General features: G+C 36.7%; 1 protein-coding gene across 9 annotated transcripts in view; it reads left to right on the top strand.

Moving 5' to 3' along the window:
- LOC106470455 overlaps positions 1 to 9,073 on the top strand; it is a 46,389-nt gene that overhangs the window by 27,353 nt on the left and 9,963 nt on the right. The window lies entirely within an intron of this gene.

Raw genomic sequence — 9,073 nt, 5'->3', positions numbered from 1 at the left:
TTAGCAGCCAAACTGGTAGCTACAGTTATAGCATTGATAAGAATTTTACAGTAACTATTCATTCATTCGTTAGCCAGGCCGTGTTTTTGTTCAACTTGAAGCATGATGTTGGGTAAAACAAAACACACGGCCCAGCTAACTAATGAATGAATATTTTCCGTAAAATTCTTATCAATGCTATAAGTGGAGCTACCAGTTTGGGCGACAATTTTGATTTCATTTCTTTAATCGCACATTTAATTTTTTTTTTTGCTGCTTCTTTTTTCACACCTAAGGTGTTTTTGATTAGATATCATGACTTATTATCAATACACACCAACAAACCACAGCAAGTAAGAAAGTGACACTTGATAGTAACAAACATTAGCTTCAGTATTGCAACCCTATTATTCGGAACAGACATATACTTTACAGAAATAACCAGATTTTCTAAAATATATGGTGGTAGTTTTCCTCTCTAAAACAGTGTTAGTAATTTCATTTATAGTAGGTCAGGTGTTAGGGCGCTCGACTCGTAATCTGCGGGTCGCGAGTTTAAATCCCCGTTCTACCAAACATGCTCGTTCTTTTAGTCATGGGGCGTTATAAAGTGACGGTCAATCCCACTATTCGTTGGTAAAAAAGATTAACCCAAGAGTTGGAGGTGGGTGGTGATGACTATCTGCCTTCCCTCTAGTCTTTTACTGTTAAAGTAGAGACGGCTAGCGCAGATAACCCTCGTGTAGTTTTGCGCGAAATTCATAACAAACCAAACCTTTATAGTAACGCCATGGAATCTAGATTAACAGTTGTTTGTAATCACCCACATGCAATCGGTTCAACGGTATCAAGCATTATTATTTACGCTAATTGCTTCAGCTAATATCACATGACGCTAAATGCTCTTTAATTAGGATAATCTAATAAAATTTAGTAAATTGTGCTTAAAAGTTGGCAATGAATAATGAATAATAATAATAATAATTCTTTTTAAAAATTGATCTAGAACTGCTAATCTAGTTTGCTTGGCTTAATTAGTACTTGTGTATCTGCACGTGCTTTCACCCTATAATTTTGCTGCTCTAAGTCAGTCATCTTTAATCCGAATGACAAAAGGCTAAAAATCGGTCCACTTTTACTCTTAGTTGAAGTTGTAGTAAACATTTCAGACCGATAGCTTACGTTATTTTTTGAGTATGCGAGTGCAAACATTTTCGTTAATTCTCGATGGTTTTTGTTGAACAACTTTGCACATGTGGCTTATATTTAGACCAAATTTGGCATCTAATTGTAAGTTGTAAAAATCTATCAGTGTAACAAGTTTAAAAAGAAATCCATAAAAATTAAGTATATTTTTCTATCAAATAAAGTTTCCGTACTTTCGGTGCGAAGAAAAAATATGAAGAAATTCAATCAAAATTAGATATTTTATATCTTGAGTATTTTTTAATAGATTGCCTTGTAATTTGGTATGTGACATAAGGATCTAGTATAGTGCATCCACTAAACATATGTGATAGTTTGGATTACCCCAGTCCAAGTTAGAGAAAGTGGAAAATTACTAAACTATCACTCCTGCTAATAACACACAGTGTGCCCTGCAGGTTGTTTTGGTCGCACGACACACTAATGTGTGTCTTGATCAAATAGTCAACAGCTAAAGTAAATCATCATGAACCGTATCAACTAGCTTCAAAGATAGCATCAAGCTCAGTTTCAAGCATCGGATCGGCAATCACGATGATTTTTGAACAATTATAGCCCACAGTGCCTGATTGTGAATTATATAAATACTGTAGATAGAGTAATCATCGTTGAAGCTGACTATAAGGAGTGGTAAAAATTATCAGGGCGATTCTAGCGAAATTTTGTAGCTATATATCTTATTTACATACTTATTACATACTTTCACACACAGTAATAATATTGAATTATTATATTCGTATTTTCATATAGAGTGAAACTGAAGTGAGTAATACAAATTTAAAAAAGGTAATTTAAAGGTTTGTTGTTTTCAGATGTCAGTTTATAAAAAGATGCTTGTCATACAATCTTTTCTGGACGAATATAAGTGGAAGGCATGTGGAATTTGAGGCATAGGATCGATAAGGTTTTACCGTTACAATATTCTATGTTAGAAATTATGAGTGAGGGTGTGTGGGGGCAGGGCGGGAGTTATGGGTTCTGCAGATGGGGGGAGGAAGCGCTTCTAAGGTGATTAGCTAACTTCTTATCTCTCTTAATGCATAGAGTAATAAGGATAAACCATGCATAGAGTAAGAAGGATAAACCATGCATAGAGTAAAAAGGATAAACCATACATAGAGTAAGAAGGATAAACCATGCATAGAGTAAGAAGGATAAACCATGCATAGAGTAAGAAGGATAAACCATACATAGAGTAAGAAGGATAAACCATGCATAGAGTAAGAAGGATAAACCATACATAGAGTAAGAAGGATAAACCATGCATAGAGTAAGAAGGATAAATCATGCATAGAGTAAGAAGGATAAACCATACATAGAGTAAGAAGGATAAATCATGCATAGAGTAGGAAGGATAAACCATGCATAGAGTAAGAAGGATAAACCATACATAAAGTAAGAAGGATAAACCATACATAGAGTAAGAAGGATAAACCATACATAGAGTAAGAAGGATAAACCATACATAGAGTAAGAAGGATAAACCATACATAGAGTAAGAAGGATAAACCATGCATAAAGTAAGAAGGATAAACCATACATAGAGTAAGAAGGATAAACCATACATAGAGTAAGAAGAAAGACCACGCATAGAGTAAGAAGGATAAACCATATATAAAGTAAAAAGGATAACCCATGCATAGAGTAAGAAGGATAAACCTAAACAACAAACTTTTTTCTTTTCCCCTTTTTTGCGAGAGAGTGGAATATATATTTTTCTATCAACTCCATGACGTCATGCGTTGTTGTTTTTTATCCCGCTGACATATATAATATTTGTAGAGTAGGAATTTAAAGTTATATAAGAATAAATGGTTTTGTTCTCGAAGACGTTGATGTAACTAAAGATCCATTTCTGACAGTCCAACCAGACGTTCTATTTATTCTTCGGGTTTGAGCGCAAAGCTGCACGACGGACTATAATCGCTCTTGTTTACCACAGAGTCCCAAGAAAACTTGAATATTATAACATAACGCTGTAAAAACTAGTGAGTGTTTGTACTCACTATTTATTCTATAAAACGCGTGTTATATGCTCATCATCCTGGGAAAGCAGTATTACACAAGTGAGTTCTGACGATATCTGTTTCACACTATATTATACTAAACGCTGTGCCATGGGAAGGATACGTAACACGTGACCTATGCTGAAACCAAGTCCCTTCATTTACTTGTTTAAGTTTATAACGAGAGAAAGTTGAAAAGCAACTATTCATTCACTACTTTTGCGATTGGCATAAGAGATTTCGTCACAAAGATCCACAACTCCTAGCCATGATCTATTAGAACTTTCAGTTATTAATTGTCGAAGTTTTAGTGCCTGGAAACTAGGGTTTTCCAACTACCATACAGTCCGGGAAAACTAACGTGTTTCAACGTAAACCGAAAATATCGATCTAGCTAAATTTATAAAGTTTTTTTGTAATCATTTGTGAGTTTGTGTTAAACATCTCACGTAGAAAGCTTATTTTGTTAATGCTCGAAAAACAAAAGTAGCAAGATTGGGTTAACGAGCGAGCATGCGTTCTTGTTTGAGTTGGCGGCACGCAGCACGTGACTTGTGTTCGTTTGATAGTATCTCGGAAAAGGACCCTCTGCTGCGTCGTTGTCATGACAACATCAAGTACTTAGTTTGGAACAGCGAATGGCCTCACGTGCATAGCTTCAGTGGTGATATAAGCGTGCTTGGTGGCATGAAGCTTGAAGGCTTTTAGAGTTTGATCGATTGGACAATATTGAAAGTACAATGTGTACATACAACCAAGATATGAGGGTGTGTCGAAATTGGATCATTTTGGACTTTTATGCATATAGAAACTAATTGGTCACGAAAATTGGAACATTTTTGGGGATATAAAAGTTCTCTATTGAAATAATAATATAAAAATTTATATTCAAAAGTACTTTCATATGAAATTCCCACCACATTTTAAAAATTTAATAACCAGAAGATAACACATCTATATTAAAATAATATTGTTTTTCGAGCGTGATTTGCATTCATTTAGTAAGCGTCCTCTTAAGGAGAACGTGAAAGGTCGTAATCAGTGCTAATCCTTTAGCTCAAAAGTCACACACACCACAATGAATGATTGTTCAGTAAGGTTGAAACTAAATGACCATGTTTCTGTGTCATCTGAAGTGCGGCTGGTGCTGTGCAGTCACAGTAAACTTTGATTATTTTTAACTAATTGATGTACAACAGGAATTCGATTAATTTGTAATTTGAACAAAGAAGTTGATGTATGGAACCTACTCAAGAACGTGACTGAAAAAAAAAGAAGATTTTGGTATATTGATAGATAAGTTACTCAAACCATCGAAGTAGCACTCTGTTGCTGGTAGTAAATATAATATGTTTTTAGGTTTTATTTACAGACATACTAATTAAAAGCCAAATGATGTAATTAATTATCTCTATACAAATCATTAGCTAGGTCTCGGATGAACGCAGGTTTAGTCTCCTTATCTCAGGAAAGATACTGACTCTTAAGATAGGATTGACAGGAGGATCACGAGGATAGTAGAGTTATCTTATAAGGATAGGTAAATGTATCTTGTTTTATCTCGAGAGGTGATCTTATTAAAGCTTACAATATTATCAGGAGGATCATCAATGGTATAAAAGCCTCTGATTTCTTTGTGCTGTATTATGAAGACAAGAGGAATCCAAGTGTAAGTTTTGGAAAATCAGGCTAGTTGCGGTCCACCACGTTACAACAGTTTAGGAGGAGAATATGTATTTCCTCAAAAGTAAAGCATATATTTCAATTTCTACTTTTACTCAGACATAAAAATCAATCTTTGAATGATCAAATGGTTTCTCGTTGACTGTAATGTTATGTATAAGTTGGGAACTGTACCTAACTTTAATGTATAATAGAAGTTATTGTTCACATGGGTAACCTAGGGTTGTGGGATATCGCACAATGAACTTTCTTTGTTGTGAAATATTATCATTCTTGATGTTTTCTTTGTCTGGCATAGACATGCTACCTCCTCCTGCAGTGGTCAAAAATCTGTTAATGTAGAACATAAAGCCAGCCAGTTCAAGTGAGGATTGTAGAAGTCAAGTGTTTGTCATATAATTTAGAACATAGAGCCAGCCAGTTCAAGTGAGGATCCTAGAAGTCAAGTGTTTGTCATGTAATGAAGAACATAGAGCCATCCAGTTCAAGTGAGGTTCCTAGAAGTCAAGTGTTTGTCATATAATGTAGAACATAGTGCTAACCAGTTCAAGTGAGGACCCTAGAAGCCAAGTGTTTGTCATATAATGTAGAAAATAGTGCCAACCAGTTCAAGTGAGGATCCTAGAAGCCAAGTGTTTGTCATATAATGTAGAACATAGAGCCAGCCAGTTTAAATGAGCATCCTAGAAGTCAAGTGTTTGTCGTATAATGTAGAACATATAACCATCCAGTATAAATGAGCATCCTAGTAGTCAAGTGTTTGTCATATTATGTAGAACATAGAGCCAGCCAGTTTAAAATGATGATCACAGAAGTCAGGTGCACTTTTATTTTGTGTACTTTTATTATTGTTTTCTTGTCCGAATTAGATTATTACTTTGCTTCACTTAGCTTATAATCTGCTTTATAACTCGGTACTTTTATATTTGAAATCAGTGTACCTGAACAGGTCACTATTTAGAGATTTGTGAATTGTTATTTCTATTTGCAGTGTTTTATTACATATAGTTTCTTTTGGTATTTTAGGAAGGTTTTCCTTGACTATTGCAGTAAAACATAATGTCTTGTCATCTAGTGGTTAGTAAGCTGGGCTGTATTTCCGAAGGTCCAAGGTTTAACTTCACACTTTCAGCTGTGTGTACTTTATAAAAGTGACAGTCCCGATATTTGGTTAAGAGCAGTGTTGTAGTCCTTTTGGTTAGCATTTGTAAGATACAGCCGTCCAGTTCAGGTCATTGAAGTGTCTATAATCTATATACAACTGTGTTGTAAAGTAATGATCAAGCTGTACTTATTTGTGGCCTTTCAAACCTGATCTATAGTCTATTTTTTAAACCTTCTCATGATATTTGTATCATGTCGTAAAATACAAGACTATTTTATAAAATATTGGCAGACATGCCTGGTGTTGCTCGGGGGAAAAATTGAGAATGAAAAGGAAATGAGTACAAAAACATATTTATTTCAAAACTTTTATTTTTCTAAAAACATAATGTAACATATACATACACAAACATTAATACTAAAAATGAAATAACTACATCAAATAATATCTTTGTAAACAATGTTCCTGGACTTGCTTTCTGGTGCAAAGTAATGTAAATGTTTTTTTACTGTCTACATGCGAGCATCCAACATAAAGCTGCCCATGAGAAAAGCAAGATGTCAAATTTAGTCCAACCACCTTTAAAGATTGTCATTGAGCTTTGTTAACAGACATTGCAAAGTTGAGTTGGATGGGGAATTAAAATCTCTTGAATTCAAAGGCTGTATCAGTTGGGCTGATAGGTTTATCCGAGGCAGAAAGACATCCTCACTTTTGAAATGATTGTAGCTTGTGCCATTGCATAGCCTAGGTGAGTCCAAGTTTCTCAAAAGCATGAGAGATGCCCCAATTTTGAGAACCAACCTCATAAGTTCATCAATTTTGAGTTTAAACACCCTGGCAATGATGTCATGTCTCTCTATTGGCTTTTGGTTTTGATAAAAATCAATTTGGATCTCCTTCCATTTTGGATTGCAAGTGAAGGTGATGAAGAGATTGGGTCTGCCATATTACTTGACATAGGTCATTGCATCTTGAGTCCCCTCATGCATGTATCTTGGTCGACCTGTGAAGGATGAAGGCAAAATAACCAATCTCCCCACATTCTTAGCGTTTACACCTCTATTGGCATTGACAGCACCCCGTGATGAACGTACTGTTGTACAAGCAGGTGTTTTTGATTGAGTTGAATATAAGCAAAGCCACTCACTCTTAGTTTTGGTGTACTCATCCACAACATAATGGTGAAAAAGGTTGATGCACTTTAAGATGTGGCTTCCTCCTTCTCTGTCTATGATCATGAAAGAATAGAAGTTATTGGAGGAGACAGTTTCGTTAGGATGAGTTTGGCCTGTCACTTTGATAATCTTAGGAATCTGGAAGTGGTACCCATCTTGACCTTGCCACAGGATCATAGGATACTGTAAGGTATCATAGGTTCTATTTGTCTCAGGAATTCGTTTGGTGGTGGTACTGAAGAACAATGTTTCTCTTATCATGCTCTTCACTCACCCACTCACCTTAAAACAGCGACTTTATCATAGGTTGGGGTTGAATCTCCGTGCATGCTCCCCCCTCTAGGGACCTTGTCTGCCCTGATTACAACCTTGTAATCATTGGAGGTGATTTGTTGAACTGAATGTTTAAAACTTCTGATCAATGAATTGTGTTGGTGGAACATCCCTTGGAGGGAGAGGATAATATCTAGTTAGACATCAGGAACATGGCTGCATCGCTAGTTGCCTTGCTGATCTTCATCTCCCATGAAGTAAATCTGGACAAACTTGGGGTTTCTCCAGGCAGTGGCTGAGTGGATCCGATTCGATAACAGACTTGGCCTTTGAAGATGGGTATAAATCCTGGCTCCACTATCTCCTGTGATGCACCAAAAGAAGTCATTTGAAAGCTAGAATTGTATTTCCTGATGCTGGCCAGAAAGTGCTTTGACTCAGAGGTTTGACCAGATACCAAGGATTTCAGTGGCTTAGGAGAGGTCTTCACATGGCTAAGCTTGACTTTTTCTTCACTACAGCACATTCCCTTGGATTCTCCTTTCCACTTTTTAGCACCACCTTCTTGGAAAGTAACTAACATAGAGCCTATTGACACCCTGGACTGGTAATCTATCTCAGGTTGGTAACTTAAAGCAACTATGTTCCAGTCAGGGTTATTTCTTCTTGTTCTTGCAGCAGCAGCATGTTGGTCTTGCCTCTGGCGCTCCCTTCTTCATTGTGGTGTTTTGTTGGCTCTGGTTGCTGCAGTGGACCTTCGATTTCTGAGTTGTTGAGATCGATGGTGTTCAGGTGTTTCCTCACCTCTTGCTGCTCCAGTGGACCTTTGGTTTCTGAGTTGTTGAGAACGACGGTGTTTAGGTGTTTCCTCGGCCCTTGCTGCTGCAGTGGACATTTGGTTTCTGAGTTGTCGAGATTCCTGCTCCTCAGATGACTCCCCAGCCCTTGCAAATGCGGTGAATTCCTTTCTTCTTTGTTGTTGAGACTCCCGCTGCTCCAGTGTTTGGTTTGCTCTCTTTGTGGATGTCTTGGGCTTACAGAGGCTGGACTTCTTACGTTTTGGCATTTTGGGAGTGATCTGTAGCGAAAACAAATGGAAAAGTCTGGAGTGTAAAGTAGGACGTATACATATTGTTTTCAAGTAAAAACGATAGTTTGGTCGATCAAAGGATAAAGGACGTATTTCAGCACATGTATAGAGCAATTAATAACTGAATGGTGGGAAAACGAGGAGGCAATTAATAACTGAATTGTGGGGGGGGGGGGAAGCGAGGAGGTAATGGACTCCTCTACCTCAACCTGGCTACGACCCTGATTACAGTAGTGCTTGTGTGTCACTTCCCCTTCAGAGATTTACCGAATTTTGTAACCAATCACGGACATTGGACAATCCCCAAATAAAACTTTGTGTTGGAAACAAGTGATGAGTGAAGATATAATTCTGGAATGTAATTTCCGAAGGAAGCGGTGATATAATCAGTCAAGTTTATCGGGCTTATTGTATTTTAAATGCTACAATCTTTATTTGGTACCCTGGTTTTTTTCCAAAACGGTGTACAAATATAATTGATTATAATCACAATTCCCCAGCAGGAAGTATTCACACCATAACAATTGTTACTGTAACAAATAGGTTATATAAG

Source organism: Limulus polyphemus, unplaced genomic scaffold (genome assembly GCF_000517525.1).
Source record: "Limulus polyphemus unplaced genomic scaffold, Limulus_polyphemus-2.1.2 Scaffold4015, whole genome shotgun sequence".
In the NCBI taxonomy this organism is placed as follows: domain Eukaryota; kingdom Metazoa; phylum Arthropoda; class Merostomata; order Xiphosura; family Limulidae; genus Limulus; species Limulus polyphemus.
The sequence above is the reverse complement of the archived record's forward strand: the minus strand, read 5'-3'. Positions and strand labels throughout refer to the sequence as shown.